We start from the raw sequence: 15,898 nt of genomic DNA, 5'->3' as shown, positions 1-15,898 counted from the left end.
GCTGGGAGTGGTGCTTCAGGATTTAGGGAAGTGCAGTGGTGTTCGGGCAGTGTAGGGGTCTTGCTGGGGGTGGTGTTTCAGGGTTTATGGCAGTGCAGTGGTGTTTGGGCAGTGTAGGGGGTCATGCTGGGTGTGGTGTTTTAGGGTTTAGGGCAGTGCAGTGGTGTTCGAGCAGTTTAGGGGGTCATGCTGGGGGTGGTGTTTCAGGGTTTAGGGCAGTGCAGTGGTGTTTGGGCAGTGTAGGGGGTCGTGCTGGGGGTAGTGGTTTGGGGTTTAGGGTAGTGCAGTGGTGTTCGGACAGTGTACGGGGTCGTGCAGGGGGTAGAGTTTCAGGGTTTAGGGCAGTGCAATGGTGTTCAGGCAGTGTAGGGGTCGTGCTGGGAGTGGTGCTTCATTATTTAGGGAAGTGCAATGGTGTTCGGACAGTGTAGGGGGTCCTGCTGGGGGCTCTGTTTCAGGGTTTAGGGTGGTGCAGTGGTGTTAGGGCAGTGTAGGGGGTCGGGCTGGGGGTGGTGTTTCAGGGTTTAGGCCAGTGCAGTGGTGTTCGGGCAGTGTAGGGGTTCTTGCAAGGGGGTGGTGTTTCAGGAATTAGGGCAGTGCAGTGGTGTTCGGGCAGTGTAGGGGGTCATGCAGGGGGCTGTGTTTCAGGGTTTAGGGTGGTGCAGTGGTGTTCGAGCAGGGTAGCGGGTCGTGCTGGGGTGGTGTTTCAGGGTTTAGGGCAGTGCAGTGGTGGTCGGGCAGTGAAGAGGGTCATGCGTGGGTGGTGTTTCAGGGTTTAGGGCAGTGCAGTGGTGTTCGGGCACTGTAGGGGGTCATGCAGGGGGTTGGTGTTTCAGGGATTAGGGCAGTGCAGCGGTGTTTGGGCAGTGTAGGGGGTCGTGCAGGGGGCTGGTGTTTCAGGGTTTAGGGCAGTGCAGTGGTGTTCGGGCAGTATAGGGGGTCGTGCAGGGGGTTGGTGTTTCTGGGTTTATGGCAGTACAGTGGTGTTCGGGCAGTGTAGGGAGTCGTACAGGGGTATGGTGTTTCAGGGTTTAGAGCAGTGTTCGGTCAGTGTAGGGGGTCATTCTGGTGCTGGTGTTTCAGGGTTTAGGGCAGTGCAGTGGTGTTCGGACAGTGTACGGGGTCATGCAGGGGGTAGAGTTTCAGGGTTTAGGGCAGTGCAGTTGTGTTCAGGCAGTGTAGGGGGTCATGCTTGGGGTGGTGTTTCTGGGTTTAGGGCAGTATAGGGGTGTTCGGGCAGTGTAGGGGGTCGTCCAGGGGGGGTGTTTCAGTGTTTAGGGCAGTGCAGTGGTGTTCGGGCAGTATAGGGGTCGTACTGGGGGTGGTGTTTCAGGGTTTAGGGCAGTGCAGTGGTGTGTTCTGGCAGTGTAGGGGGTCGTGCAGGGGTAGTGTTTTAGGGTTTAGGGTAGTGCAGTGGTGTTCGGGTAGTGTAGGGGGTCGTGCTGGGTGTAGTGTTTTAGGGTTTAGGGTATTGCATTGGTGATTGTGTAGTGAAGGGGGTCGTGCTGGGGTAGTGATTTAGGGTTTAGGGCAGTGCAGTGGTGTTTGTGTAGTGTAGGGGGTCGTGCTGAGGGTGGTGTTTTATGCTTTAGGGCAGTGCAGTGGTGTTCGGGCAGTGTAGGGGGTCCTGCTGGGGGCTCTGTTTCAGGGTTTAGGGTGGTGCAGTGGTGTTAGGGCAGTGTAGGGGGTCGGGCTGGGGGTGGTGTTTCAGGCTTTAGGGCAGTGCAGTGGTGTTCGGGCAGTGTAGGGGGTCGTGCAGGGGGCTGGTGTTTCAGGGTTTAGGGCAGTGCAGTGATGTTCGGTCAGTGTAGGAGGTCGTGGAGGGGGCTGGTGTTTCAGGGTTTAGGGCAGTGCAGTGGTGTTTGGGCAGTGTAGGGGGTCGCACAGGGGTATGGTATTTCAGGGTTTAGGGCAGTGTAGTGGTGTTAGGGCAGTGTAGGGGGTCGTGCTGGGGGTGGTGTTTCAGGGTTTAGGGCAGTGCAGTGGTGTTCGGGCACTGTAGGGGTTCTTGCAGGGGGTGGTGTTTCAGGGATTAGGGCAGTGCAGTGGTGTTCGGGCAGTGTAGGGGGTTGTGCAGGGGGCTGGTGTTTCAGGGTTTAGAGTAGTGCAGTGGTGTTCGGGCAGTGTAGGAGGTCGTGCAGGGGGCTGGTGTTTCAGGGTTTAGGGCAGTGCAGTGGTGATCGGGCAGTGTAGGGGGTCGTACTGGGGTTAGAGTTTCAGGGTTTAGGACAGCGCAGTGGTGTTCAGGCAGTGTAGGGGGTTGTGCTGGGAGTGGTGCTTCAGGATGTAGGGAAGTGCAGTGGTGTTCGGGCAGTGTAGGGGTCTTGCTGGGGGTGGTGTTTCAGGGTTTATGGCAGTGCAGTGGTGTTCGGGCAGTGTATGGGGTCATGCTGGATGTGGTGTTTTAGGGTTTAGGGCAGTGCAGTGGTGTTCGAGCAGTTTAGGGGGTCATGCTGGGGGTGGTGTTTCAGGGTTTAGGGCAGTGCAGTGGTGTTCGGGCAGTGTAGGGGGTCGTGCTGGGGGTAGTGTTTTAGGGTTTAGGGTAGTGCAGTGGTGTTCGGGCAGTGTAGGGGGTCGTGCAGGGGGTTGGTGTTTCTGGGTTTATGGCAGTACAGTGAGGTTCGGGCAGTGTAGGGAGTCATACAGGAGTATGGTGTTTCAGGGTTTAGAGCAGTGCAGTGGTGTTTGGTCAGTGTAGGGGGTCATTCTGGGGCTGGTGTTTCAGGGTTTAGGGCAGTGCAGTGGTGTTCGGACAGTGTACGGGGTAGTGCAGGGGGTAGAGTTTCTGGGTTTTGGGCAGTGCAGTGGTGTTCAGGCAGTGTAGGGGGTCATCCAGGGGGGGTGTTTCAGTGTTTAGGGCAGTGCAGGGGTGTTCGGGCAGTGTAGGGGGTCATCCAGGGGGGGCGATTCAGTGTTTAGGGCAGTGCAGTGGTGTTTGGGCAGTGTAGGGGTCGTACTGGGGGTGGTGTTTCAGGGTTTAGGGCAGTGCAGTGGTGTGTTCTGGCAGTGTAGGGGGTTGTGCAGGGGTAGTATTTTAGGGTTTAGGGTAGTGCAGTGGTGTTCGGGTAGTGTAGGGGGTCATGCTGGGTGTAGTGTTTTAGGGTTTAAGGTAGTGCATTGGTGATTGTGTAGTGAAGGGGGTCGTGCTGGGGTAGTGTTTTAGGGTTTAGGGCAGTGCAGTGGTGTTTGTGTAGTGTAGGGGTCTTGCTGAGGGTGGTGTTCTATGCTTTAGGGCAGTGCAGTGGTGTTCGGGCAGTGTAGGGGGTCCTGCTGGGGGCTCTGTTTCAGGGTTTAGGGTGGTGCAGTGGTGTTAGGGCAGTGTAGGGGGTCGGGCTGGGGGTGGTGTTTCAGGGTTTAGGGCACTGCAGTGGTGTTCGGGCAGTGTATGGGTTCATGCTAGGTGTGGTGTTTTAGGGTTTAGGGCAGTGCAGTGGTGTTCGAGCAGTTTAGGGGTCATGCTGGGGGTGGTGTTTCAGGGTTTAGGGCAGTGCAGTGGTGTTCGGGCAGTGTAGAGGGTCGTGCTGGGGGTAGTGTTTTAGGGTTTAGGGTAGTGCAGTGGTGTTTGTGTAGTGTATGGGGTCGTGCTGAGCGTGGTGTTTTAGGCTTTAGGGCAGTGCAGTGGTGTCCGGGCAGTGAAGGGGGTCGTGCGTGGGTGGTGTTTCAGGGTTTAGGGCAGTGCAGTGGTGTTCGGGCACTGTAGGGGGTCATGGAAGGGGTTGGTGTTTCAGGGTTTAGGGCAGTGCAGTGGTGTTCGAGCAGTTTAGGGGGTCATGCTGGGGGTGGTGTTTCAGGGTTTAGGGCAGTGCAGTGGTGTTTGGGCAGTGTAGGGGGTCGTGCTGGGGGTAGTGGTTTGGGGTTTAGGGTAGTGCAGTGGTGTTCGGACAGTGTACGGGGTCGTGCAGGGGGTAGAGTTTCAGGGTTTAGGGCAGTGCAATGGTGTTCAGGCAGTGTAGGGGTCGTGCTGGGAGTGGTGCTTCATTATTTAGGGAAGTGCAATGGTGTTCGGACAGTGTAGGGGGTCCTGCTGGGGGCTCTGTTTCAGGGTTTAGGGTGGTGCAGTGGTGTTAGGGCAGTGTAGGGGGTCGGGCTGGGGGTGGTGTTTCAGGGTTTAGGCCAGTGCAGTGGTGTTCGGGCAGTGTAGGGGTTCTTGCAAGGGGGTGGTGTTTCAGGAATTAGGGCAGTGCAGTGGTGTTCGGGCAGTGTAGGGGGTTGTGCAGGGGGCTGGTGTTTCAGGGTTTAGAGTAGTGCAGTGGTGTTCGGGCAGTGTAGGAGGTCGTGCAGGGGGCTGGTGTTTCAGGGTTTAGGGCAGTGCAGTGGTGATCGGGCAGTGAAGAGGGTCATGCGTGGGTGGTGTTTCAGGGTTTAGGGCAGTGCAGTGGTGTTCGGGCACTGTAGGGGGTCATGCAGGGGGTTGGTGTTTCAGGGATTAGGGCAGTGCAGCGGTGTTTGGGCAGTGTAGGGGGTCGTGCAGGGGGCTGGTGTTTCAGGGTTTAGGGCAGTGCAGTGGTGTTCGGGCAGTATAGGGGGTCGTGCAGGGGGTTGGTGTTTCTGGGTTTATGGCAGTACAGTGGTGTTCGGGCAGTGTAGGGAGTCGTACAGGGGTATGGTGTTTCAGGGTTTAGAGCAGTGTTCGGTCAGTGTAGGGGGTCATTCTGGGGCTGGTGTTTCAGGGTTTAGGGCAGTGCAGTGGTGTTCGGACAGTGTACGGGGTCATGCAGGGGGTAGAGTTTCAGGGTTTAGGGCAGTGCAGTTGTGTTCAGGCAGTGTAGGGGGTCATGCTTGGGGTGGTGTTTCTGGGTTTAGGGCAGTATAAGGGTGTTCGGGCAGTGTAGGGGGTCGTCCAGGGGGGGTGTTTCAGTGTTTAGGGCAGTGCAGTGGTGTTCGGGCAGTATAGGGGTCGTACTGGGGGTGGTGTTTCAGGGTTTAGGGCAGTGCAGTGGTGTGTTCTGGCAGTGTAGGGGGTCGTGCAGGGGTAGTGTTTTAGGGTTTAGGGTAGTGCAGTGGTGTTCGGGTAGTGTAGGGGGTCGTGCTGGGTGTAGTGTTTTAGGGTTTAGGGTATTGCATTGGTGATTGTGTAGTGAAGGGGGTCGTGCTGGGGTAGTGATTTAGGGTTTAGGGCAGTGCAGTGGTGTTTGTGTAGTGTAGGGGGTCGTGCTGAGGGTGGTGTTTTATGCTTTAGGGCAGTGCAGTGGTGTTCGGGCAGTGTAGGGGGTCCTGCTGGGGGCTCTGTTTCAGGGTTTAGGGTGGTGCAGTGGTGTTAGGGCAGTGTAGGGGGTCGGGCTGGGGGTGGTGTTTCAGGCTTTAGGGCAGTGCAGTGGTGTTCGGGCAGTGTAGGGGGTCGTGCAGGGGGCTGGTGTTTCAGGGTTTAGGGCAGTGCAGTGATGTTCGGTCAGTGTAGGAGGTCGTGGAGGGGGCTGGTGTTTCAGGGTTTAGGGCAGTGCAGTGGTGTTTGGGCAGTGTAGGGGGTCGCACAGGGGTATGGTATTTCAGGGTTTAGGGCAGTGTAGTGGTGTTAGGGCAGTGTAGGGGGTCGTGCTGGGGGTGGTGTTTCAGGGTTTAGGGCAGTGCAGTGGTGTTCGGGCACTGTAGGGGTTCATGCAGGGGGTGGTGTTTCAGGGATTAGGGCAGTGCAGTGGTGTTCGGGCAGTGTAGGGGGTTGTGCAGGGGGCTGGTGTTTCAGGGTTTAGAGTAGTGCAGTGGTGTTCGGGCAGTGTAGGAGGTCGTGCAGGGGGCTGGTTTTTTCAGGGTTTAGGGCAGTGCAGTGGTGATCGGGCAGTGTAGGGGGTCGTACTGGGGTTAGAGTTTCAGGGTTTAGGACAGCGCAGTGGTGTTCAGGCAGTGTAGGGGGTTGTGCTGGGAGTGGTGCTTCAGGATGTAGGGAAGTGCAGTGGTGTTCGGGCAGTGTAGGGGTCTTGCTGGGGGTGGTGTTTCAGGGTTTATGGCAGTGCAGTGGTGTTCGGGCAGTGTATGGGGTCATGCTGGGTGTGGTGTTTTAGGGTTTAGGGCAGTGCAGTGGTGTTCGAGCAGTTTAGGGGGTCATGCTGGGGGTGGTGTTTCAGGGTTTAGGGCAGTGCAGTGGTGTTCGGGCAGTGTAGGGGGTCGTGCTGGGGGTAGTGTTTTAGGGTTTAGGGTAGTGCAGTGGTGTTCGGGCAGTGTAGGGGGTCGTGCAGGGGGTTGGTGTTTCTGGGTTTATGGCAGTACAGTGAGGTTCGGGCAGTGTAGGGAGTCATACAGGAGTATGGTGTTTCAGGGTTTAGAGCAGTGCAGTGGTGTTTGGTCAGTGTAGGGGGTCATTCTGGGGCTGGTGTTTCAGGGTTTAGGGCAGTGCAGTGGTGTTCGGACAGTGTACGGGGTAGTGCAGGGGGTAGAGTTTCTGGGTTTTGGGCAGTGCAGTGGTGTTCAGGCAGTGTAGGGGGTCATCCAGGGGGGGTGTTTCAGTGTTTAGGGCAGTGCAGGGGTGTTCGGGCAGTGTAGGGGGTCATCCAGGGGGGGTGATTCAGTGTTTAGGGCAGTGCAGTGGTGTTTGGGCAGTGTAGGGGTCGTACTGGGGGTGGTGTTTCAGGGTTTAGGGCAGTGCAGTGGTGTGTTCTGGCAGTGTAGGGGGTTGTGCAGGGGTAGTATTTTAGGGTTTAGGGTAGTGCAGTGGTGTTCGGGTAGTGTAGGGGGTCATGCTGGGTGTAGTGTTTTAGGGTTTAAGGTAGTGCATTGGTGATTGTGTAGTGAAGGGGGTCGTGCTGGGATAGTGTTTTAGGGTTTAGGGCAGTGCAGTGGTGTTTGTGTAGTGTAGGGGTCTTGCTGAGGGTGGTGTTCTATGCTTTAGGGCAGTGCAGTGGTGTTCGGGCAGTGTAGGGGGTCCTGCTGGGGGCTCTGTTTCAGGGTTTAGGGTGGTGCAGTGGTGTTAGGGCAGTGTAGGGGGTCGGGCTGGGGGTGGTGTTTCAGGGTTTAGGGCACTGCAGTGGTGTTCGGGCAGTGTATGGGTTCATGCTAGGTGTGGTGTTTTAGGGTTTAGGGCAGTGCAGTGGTGTTCGAGCAGTTTAGGGGTCATGCTGGGGGTGGTGTTTCAGGGTTTAGGGCAGTGCAGTGGTGTTCGGGCAGTGTAGAGGGTCGTGCTGGGGGTAGTGTTTTAGGGTTTAGGGTAGTGCAGTGGTGTTTGTGTAGTGTATGGGGTCGTGCTGAGCGTGGTGTTTTAGGCTTTAGGGCAGTGCAGTGGTGTCCGGGCAGTGAAGGGGGTCGTGCGTGGGTGGTGTTTCAGGGTTTAGGGCAGTGCAGTGGTGTTCGGGCACTGTAGGGGGTCATGGTGGGGGTTGGTGTTTCAGGGATTAGGGCAGTGCAGTGGTGTTCGGGCAGTGTAGGGGGTCATACAGGGGGCTGGTGTTTCTGGGTTTATGGCAGTACAGTGGTGTTCAGGCAGTGTAGGGGGTCGTATAGGGACATGGTGTTTCAGGGTTTAGAGCAGTGCAGTGGTGTTCGGTCAGTGTAGGGGGTCATTCTGGGGCTGGTGTTTCAGGGTTTAGGGCAGTGCAGTGGTGTTCGGACAGTGTACGGGGTCGTGCAGGGGGTAGAGTTTCAGGGTTTAGGGCAGTGCAGTGGTGTTCGGGCAGTGTAGGGGGTCATGCTTGGGGTGGTGTTTCTGGGTTTAGGGCAGTACAGTGGTGTTCGGGCAGTGTAGGGGGTCGTCCAGGGGTGGTGTTTCAGTGTTTAGGGCAGTGCAGTGGTGTTCGGGCACTGTAGGGGGTCATTCTGGGGCTGGTGTTTCAGGGTATAGGGCAGTGCAGTGGTGTTAGGACAGTGTACGGGGTCGTGCAGGGGTAGAGTTTCAGGGTTTAGTGCAGTGCAGTGGTGTTCGGGCAGTGTAGGGGTCGTACTGGGGGTGGTGTTTCAGGGTTTAGGGCAGTGCAGTGGTGTGTTCTGGCAGTGTAGGGGGTCGTGCAGGGGTAGTGTTTTAGGGTTTAGGGCAGTGCAGTGGTGTTCGGGTAGTGTAGGTGGTCGTGCTGGGGTAGTGTTTTAGGGTTTAGGGTAGTGGATTGGTGATTGTGTAGTGAAGGAGGTCGTGCTGGGGGTATTGTTTTAGGGTTTAGGCCAGTGCAGTTGTGTTTGTGTAGTGTAGGCTGTCGTGCTGAGGGTGGTGTTTTATGCTTTAGGGCAGTGCAGTGGTGTTCGGGCAGTGTAGGGGTTCTTGCAGGGGGGTGGTGTTTCAGGGATTAGGCCAGTGCAGTGGTGTTCAGGCAATGTAGGGGTCGTGCTGGGAGTGGTGCTTCAGGATTTAGGGAAGTGCAGTGGTGTTCGGGAAGTGTAGGGGTCTTTCTGGGGGTGGTGTTTCAGGGTTTATGGCAGTGCAGTGGTTTTTGGGCAGTGTATGGGGTCATGCTGGGTGTGGTGTTTTAGGGTTTAGGGCAGTGCAGTGGTGTTCGGGCAGTGTAGGGAGTCGTACAGGGGTATGGTGTTTCAGGGTTTAGGGCAGTGCAGTGGTGATCGGGCAGTGTAGGGGGTTGTGCTGGGAGTGGTGCTTCAGGATTTAGGGAAGTGCAGTGGTGTTCGGGCAGTGTATGGGGTCATGCTGGGTGTGGTGTTTTAGGGTTTAGGGCAGTGCAGTGGTGTTTGAGCAGTTTAGGGGGTCATGCTGGTGGTGGTGTTTCAGGGTTTAGTGCAGTGCAGTGGTGTTCGGGCAGTGTAGGGGGTCGTGCTGGGGGTAGTGTTTTAGGGTTTAGGGTAGTGCAGTGGTGTTTGTGTAGTGTAGGGGTCGTGCTGAGCGTGGTGTTTTAGGCTTTAGGGCAGTGCAGTGGTGTCCAGGCAGTGTAGGGTGTGGTGCCGGGGGCTGTGTTTCAGGGTTTAGGGTAGTGCAGTGGTGTTCGAGCAATGTAGGGGGTCGTGCTGGGGGTAGTGTTACAGGGTTTAGGGCAGTGCAGTTGTGTTCGGGCAGTGTAGGTGGTCGTGCTGGGGGTGGTGTTTCAGGGTTTAGGGCAGTGCAGTGGTGTTCAGGCAGTCTAGCGGGTCCTGCGGGGTTGGTGTTTCAGGGTTTAGGGCAGTGCAGTGGTGTGTTCTGGCAGTGTAGGGGGTCGTGCAGGGGTAGTGTTTTAGGGTTTAGGGTAGTGCAGTGGTGTTCGGAAAGTGTAGGGGGTCATGCTGGGGGTAGTGTTTTAGGGTAGTCCATTGGCGATTGTGTAGTGAAGGGGGTCGTGCTGGGGGTGGTGTTACAGGGTTTAGGGCAGTGCAGTGGTGGTCGGGCAGTGTAGGGGGTCGTGCGTGGGTGATGTTTCAGGGTTTAGGGCAGTGCAGTGGTGTTTGGGCACTGTAGGGGGTCATGCAGGGCGTTGGTGTTTCAGGGATTAGGGCAGTGCAGTGGTGTTTGGGCAGTGTAGGGGGTCGTGCAGGGGGCTGGTGTTTAAGGGTTTAGGGCAGTGCAGTGGTGTTCGGGCAGTGTAGGGGACTTGTTGGGGATGGTGTTATAGGGTTTAGGGCAGTGCAGTGGTGTTCGGGCAGTGTAGGGGGTCGTGCTGGAGGTGGTGTTTCAGGGTTTATGGTAGTGCAGTGGTGTTCGGGCAGTGTATGGGGTCATGCTGGGTGTGGTGTTTTAGGGTTTAGGGCAGTGCAGTGGTTTTTGGGCAGAGGAGGGGGTCATGCTGGGGGTGGTGGATTCAGGGTTTAGGGCAGTGCAGTCGTGTTTGGGCAGTGTATGGGGTCATGCTGGGTGTGGTGTTTTAGGGTTTAGGACAGAGCAGTGGTATTCGGGCAGAGTAGGGGGTCGTGCGTGGTGGTGTTTCAGGGTTTAGGGCAGTACAGTGGTGTTCAGGCAGTGTAAGGGGTCATGCAGGGGGTAGTGTTTCAGGGTTTAAGGCAGTGCAGTGGTGTTTGGGCGGTGTAGGGGGTCGTGCAGGGGAGTGGTTTTTCAGGGTTTAGGGCAGTGCAGTGGTGTTCGGGCAGTGTAGGGGGTTGTGCTGGGAGTGGTGCTTCAGGATTTAGGGAAGTGCAGTGGTATTCGGGCAGTGTAGGGGTCTTGCTGGGGGTGGTGTTTCAGGGTTTATGGCAGTGCAGTGGTGTTCGGGCAGTGTATGGGGTCATGCTGGGTGTGGTGTTTTAGGGTTTAGGGCAGTGCAGTGGTGTTTGAGCAGTTTAGGGGGTCATGTTGGTGGTGGTGTTTCAGGGTTTAGTGAAGTGCAGTGGTGTTCGGGCAGTGTAGGGGATCATGCTGGGGGTAGTGTTTTAGGGTTTAGGGTAGTGCAGTGGTGTTTGTGTAGTGTAGGGGGTCGTGCTGAGCGTGGTGTTTTAGGCTTTAGGGCAGTGCAGTGGTGTCCGGGCAGTGTAGGGTGTGGTGCTGGGGGCTGTGTTTCAGGGTTTAGGGTAGTGCAGTGGTGTTCGAGCAATGTAGGGGGTCGTGCTGGGGGTGGTGTTACAGGGTTTAGGGCAGTGCAGTTGTGTTCGGGAAGTGTAGGGGGTCGTGCTGGGGGTGGTGTTTCAGGGTTTAGGGCAGTGCAGTGGTGTTCGGGCAGTCTAGCGGGTCGTGCGGGGGTGGTGTTTCAGGGTTTAGGGCAGTGCAGTGGTGTGTTCTGGCAGTGTAGGGGTCGTGCAGGGGTAGTGTTTTAGGGTTTAGGGTAGTGCAGTGGTGTTTGGAAAGTGTAGGGGGTCATGCTGGGGGTAGTGTTTTAGGGTAGTGCATTGGCGATTATGTAGTGAAGGGGTCGTGCTGGGGGTGGTGTTACAGGGTATAGGGCAGTGCAGTGGTGGTCGGGCAGTGTAGGGGGTCGTGCGTGGGTGATGTTTCAGGGTTTAGGGCAGTGCAGTGGTGTTTGGGCACTGTAGGGGGTCATGCAGGGCGTTGGTGTTTCAGGGATTAGGGCAGTGCAGTGGTGTTTGGGCAGTGTAGGGGGTTGTGCAGGGGGCTGGTGTTTAAGGGTTTAGGGCAGTGCAGTGGTGTTCGGGCAGTGTAGGGGGTCATGCAGGGGGCTGGTGTTTCTGGGTTTATGGCAGTACAGTGGTGTTCGGGCAGTGTAGGGGACTTGTTGGGGATGGTGTTATAGGGTTTAGGGCAGTGCAGTGGTGTTCGGGCAGTGTAGGGGGTCGTGCTGGAGGTGGTGTTTCAGGGTTTATGGTAGTGCAGTGGTGTTCGGGCAGTGTATGGGGTCATGCTGGGTGTGGTGTTTTAGGGTTTAGGGCAATGCAGTGGTTTTCGGGCAGAGGAGGGGGTCATGCTGGGGGTGGTGGATTCAGGGTTTAGGGCAGTGCAGTCGTGTTTGGGCAGTGTATGGGGTCATGCTGGGTGTGGTGTTTTAGGGTTTAGGACAGAGCAGTGGTATTCGGGCAGAGTAGGGGGTCGTGCGTGGTGGTGTTTCAGGGTTTAGGGCAGTACAGTGGTGTTCAGGCAGTGTAAGGGGTCATGCAGGGGGTAGTGTTTCAGGGTTTAGGGCAGTGCAGTGGTGTTTGGGCGGTGTAGGGGGTCGTGCAGGGGAGTGGTTTTTCAGGGTTTAGGGCAGTGCAGTGGTGTTCGGGCAGTGTAGGGGGTCGTGTGGGGAGTGGTGTTTCAGGGTTTAGGGCAGTGCAGTGGTGTTCGGGCAGTGTAGGGGGTCTTGCTGAGGGTGGTGTTTTAGGCTTTAGGGCAGTACAGTGGTGTTTGGGCAGTGTAGGGGATCGTGCTGGGGGCTCTGTTTCAGGTTTTAGGGTAGTGCAGTGGTGTTAGGGCAGTGTAGGGGGCCGTGCTGGGGGTGGTGTTTCAGGGTTTAGGGCAGTGCAGTGGTGTTCAGGCAGTGTAGGGGTTCTTGCAGGGGGGTGGTGTTTCAGGGATTAGGGCAGTGCAGTGGTGTTCGGGCAGTGTAGGGGGTCGAGCAGGGGGCTGGTGTTTCAGGGTTTAGAGCAGTGCAGTGGTGTTCGGGCAGTGTAGGAGGTCGTGCAGGGGGCTGGTGTTTCAGGGTTTAGGGCAGTGCAGTGGTGTTCGGGCAGTGTAGGGGGTCATGCTTGGGGTGGAGTTTCTCTGGATTAGGGCAGTGCAGTGGTGTTCAGGCGGTGTAGGGGGTCGTGCAGGGGAGTGGTGTTTCAGGGTTTAGGGCAGTGCAGTTGTGTTCAGGCAGTATAGGGGGTCGTTCAGTAGGGTGTTTTTTCAGTGTTTAGGGCAGTGCAGTAGTGTTCGGGCAGTGTAGGGGGTCATGCTGGGGGTGGTGTTTCTGGGTTTAGGGCAGTACAGTGGTGTTCGGGCAGTGTAGGGGGTCGTGCAGGGGTGGTGTTTCAGGCTTTAGGGCAGGGCGGTGGTTCTCAGGCAGTGTAGGGGGTCGTGCAGGGGTGGTGTTTCAGTGTTTAGGGCAGTGCAGTGGTGTTCAGGCAGTGTAGGTGGTCGTGCTGGGGGTGGTGTTTCAGGGTTTAGGGCAGTGCAGTGGTGTTCGGGCAGAGTAGGGGTCGTGCGGGGGGTGGTGTTTCAGGGTTCAGGGCAGTGCAGTGGTGTGTTCTGGCAGTGTAGGGGGTCGTGCAGGGGTAGTGTTTTAGGGTTTAGGGTAGTGCATTGGTGATTGTGTAGTGAAGGGGGTCGTGCTGGGGGTAGTGTTTTAGGGTTTAGGGCAGTGCAGTGGTGTTTGTGTAGTGTAGAGGGTCGTGCTGAGGGTGGTGTTTTAGGCTTTAGGGCAGTACAGTGGTGTTCGGGCAGTGTAGGGGGTCGTGATGGCGGCTCTGTTTCAGGGTTCAGGGTAGTGCAGTGGTGTTAGGGCAGTGTAGGGGGTCGTGCTGGGGGTGGTGCTTCAGGGTTTAGGGCAGTGCAGTGGTGTTCAGGCAGTGTAGGGGTTCTTTCAGGGGGGTGGTGTTTCAGGGATTAGGGCAGTGCAGTGGTGTTCGGGCAGTGTAGGGGGTCGTGCAGGGGGCTGGTGTTTCGGGGTTTAGAGCGGTGCAGTCGTGTTCGGGCAGTGTAGGAGGTCGTGCAGGGGGCTGGTGTTTTAGGGTTTAGGGCAGTGCAGTGGTGTTCGGGCAGTGTAGGGAGTCGTACAGGGGTATGGTGGTTTAGGGCAGTGTAGTGGTGATCGGGCAGTGTAGGGAGGTTGTACTGGGGTTAGAATTTCAGGGTTTAGGGCAGTGCAGTGGTGTTCAGGCAGTGTAGGGGGTTGTGCTGGGAGTGGTGCTTCAGGATTTAGGGAAGTGCAGTGGTGTTCGGGCAGTGTAGGGGGTCTTGCTGGGGGTGGTGTTTCAGGGTTTATGGCAGTGCAGTGGTGTTCGGGCAGTGTATGGGGTCATGCTGGGTGTGGTGTTTTAGGGTTTAGGGCAGTTCAGTGGTGTTCGAGCAGTTTAGGGGGTCATGCTGGGGGTGGTGTGTCAGGGTTTAGGGCAGTGCAGTGGTGTTCGGGCAGTGTAGGGGGTCGTGCTGGGGGTAGTGTTTTAGGGTTTAGTGTAGTGCAGTGGTGTTTGTGTAGTGTAGGGGGTCGTGCTGAGCATGGTGTTTTAGGCTTTAAGGCAGTGCAGTGGTGTCCGGGCAGTGTAGGGTGTGGTGCTGGCCGCTGTGTTTCAGGGTTTAGGGTAGTGCAGTGGTGTTCGAGCAGTGTAGGGGGTCGTGCTGGGGGTGGTGTTTCAGGGTTTAGGGCAGTGCAGTGGTGGTCGGGCAGTGAAGGGGGTCGTGCGTGGGTGGTGTTTCAGGGTTTAGGGCAGTGGAGTGGTGTTCGGGCACTGTAGGGGGTTATGCAGGGGCTTGGTGTTTCAGGGATTAGGGCAGTGCAGTGGTGTTTGGGCAGTGTAGGGGTCATGCAGGGGGCTGGTGTTTCAGTGTTTAGTGCAGTGCAGTGGTGTTTGGGCAGTGTAGGGGGTCGTGCAGGGGGCTGGTGTGTCTGGGTTTTGGGCAGTACAGTGGTGTTCGGGCAGTGTAGGGGGTTGTGCAGGGGTGGTGTTTCAGGGTTTAGGGCAGTGCGGTGGTGCTCGGGCAGTGTAGGGGGTTGTGCAGGGGGTGGTGTTTCAGTGTTCAGGGCAGTGCAGTGGTGTTTGGGCAGTGTAGGGTGTCGTGCTGAGGGTGGTGTTTCAGGGTTTAGGGCAGTGAAGTGGTGTTCTGGCAGTGTAGGGGGTCATGCAGGGGTAGTGTTTTAGGGTTTATGGTAGTGCAGTGGTGTTCGGGAAGTGTAGGGGGTCGTGCTGGGGGTAGTGTTTTAGGTTTTAGGGTAGTGCATTGGTGATTGTGTAGTGAAGGGGTCATGCTGGGGGTAGTGTTTTATGGTTTAGGGCACTGCAGTGGTGTTTGTGTAGTGTGAAGGGTCGTGCTGAGGGTGGTGTTTTAGGCTTTAGGGCAGTACAGTGGTGTTCGGGCAGTGTAGGGGGTCGTGCTGGGGGCTCTGTTTCAGGGTTTAAGGTAGTGCATTGGTGTTAGGGCAGTGTAGGGGGTCGTGCTGGGGGTGGTGTTTCAGGGTTTAGGGCAGTGCAGTGGTGTTCAGGCAGTGTAGGGGTTCTTTCAGGGGGGTGGTGTTTCAGGGATTAGGGCAGTGCAGTGGTGTTCGGGCAGTGTAGGGGGTCGTGCAGGGGGCTGGTGTTTCGGGGTTTAGAGCGGTGCAGTCGTGTTTGGGCAGTGTAGGAGGTTGTTCAGGGGGCTGGTGTTTTAGGGTTTAGGGAAGTGCAGTGGTGTTTAGGCAGTGTAGGGAGTCGTACAGGGGTATGGTGGTTTAGGGCAGTGCAGTGGTGATCGGGCAGTGTAGGGAGGTTGTACTGGGGTTAGAATTTCAGGGTTTAGGGCAGTGCAGTGGTGTTCAGGCAGTGTAGGGGGTTGTGCTGGGAGTGGTGCTTCAGGATTTAGTGAAGTGCAGTGGTGTTCGGGCAGTGTAGGGGGTCTTGCTGGGGGTGGTGTTTCAGGGTTTATGGCAGTGCAGTGGTGTTCGGGCAGTGTATGGGGTCATGCTGGGTGTGGTGTTTTAGGGTTTAGGGCAGTTCAGTGGTGTTCGAGCAGTTTAGGGGGTCATGCTGGGGGTGGTGTTTCAGGGTTTAGGGCAGTGCAGTGGTGTTCGGGCAGTGTAGGGGGTCGTGCTGGGGGTAGTGTTTTAGGGTTTAGGGTAGTGCAGTGGTGTTTATGTAGGGTAGGGGGTCGTGCTGAGCATGGTGTTTTAGGCTTTAAGGCAGTGCAATGGTGTCCGGGCAGTGTAGGGTGTGGTGCTGGCCGCTGTGTTTCAGGGTTTAGGGTAGTGCAGTGGTGTTCGAGCAGTGTAGGGGGTCGTGCTGGGGGTGGTGTTTCAGGGTTTAGGGCAGTGCAGTGGTGGTCGGGCAGTGAAGCGGGTCGTGCGTGGGTGGTGTTTCAGGGTTTAGGGCAGTGCAGTGGTGTTCGGGCACTGTAGGTGGTCATGCAGGGGCTTGGTGTTTCAGGGATTAGGGCAGTGCAGTGGTGTTTGGCCAGTGTAGGGGGTCGTGCAGGGGGCTGGTGTTTCAGTGTTTAGGGCAGTGCAGTGGTGTTTGGTCAGTGTAGGGGGTCGTGCTGGGGGTGGTGTTTCAGGGTTTAGGGCAGTGCAGTGGTGGTCGGGCAGTGAAGCGGGTCGTGCGTGGGTGGTGTTTCAGGGTTTAGGGCAGTGCAGTGGTGTTCGGGCACTGTAGGTGGTCATGCAGGGGCTTGGTGTTTCAGGGATTAGGGCAGTACAGTGGTGTTCGGGCAGTGTAGGGGGTCGTGCAGGGGTGGTGTTTCAGGGTTTAGGGCAGTGCGGTGGTGCTCGGGCAGTGTAGGGGGTCATGCAGGGGGTGGTGTTTCAGTGTTCAGGGCAGTGCAGTGGTGTTTGGGCAGTGTAGGGGGTCGTGCTGACGGTGGTGTTTCAGGGTTTAGGGCAGTGAAGTGGTGTTCTGGCAGTGTAGGGGTTCGTGCAGGGGTAGTGTTTTAGGGTTTATGGTAGTGCAGTGGTGTTCGGGAAGTGTAGGGGGTCGTGCTGGGGGTAGTGTTTTAGGTTTTAGGGTAGTGCATTGGTGATTGTGTAGTGAA

Source organism: Triturus cristatus, chromosome 1_1 (genome assembly GCF_964204655.1).
Source record: "Triturus cristatus chromosome 1_1, aTriCri1.1, whole genome shotgun sequence".
NCBI lineage: Eukaryota > Metazoa > Chordata > Amphibia > Caudata > Salamandridae > Triturus > Triturus cristatus.
Note: the sequence above shows the minus strand (reverse complement) of the source record.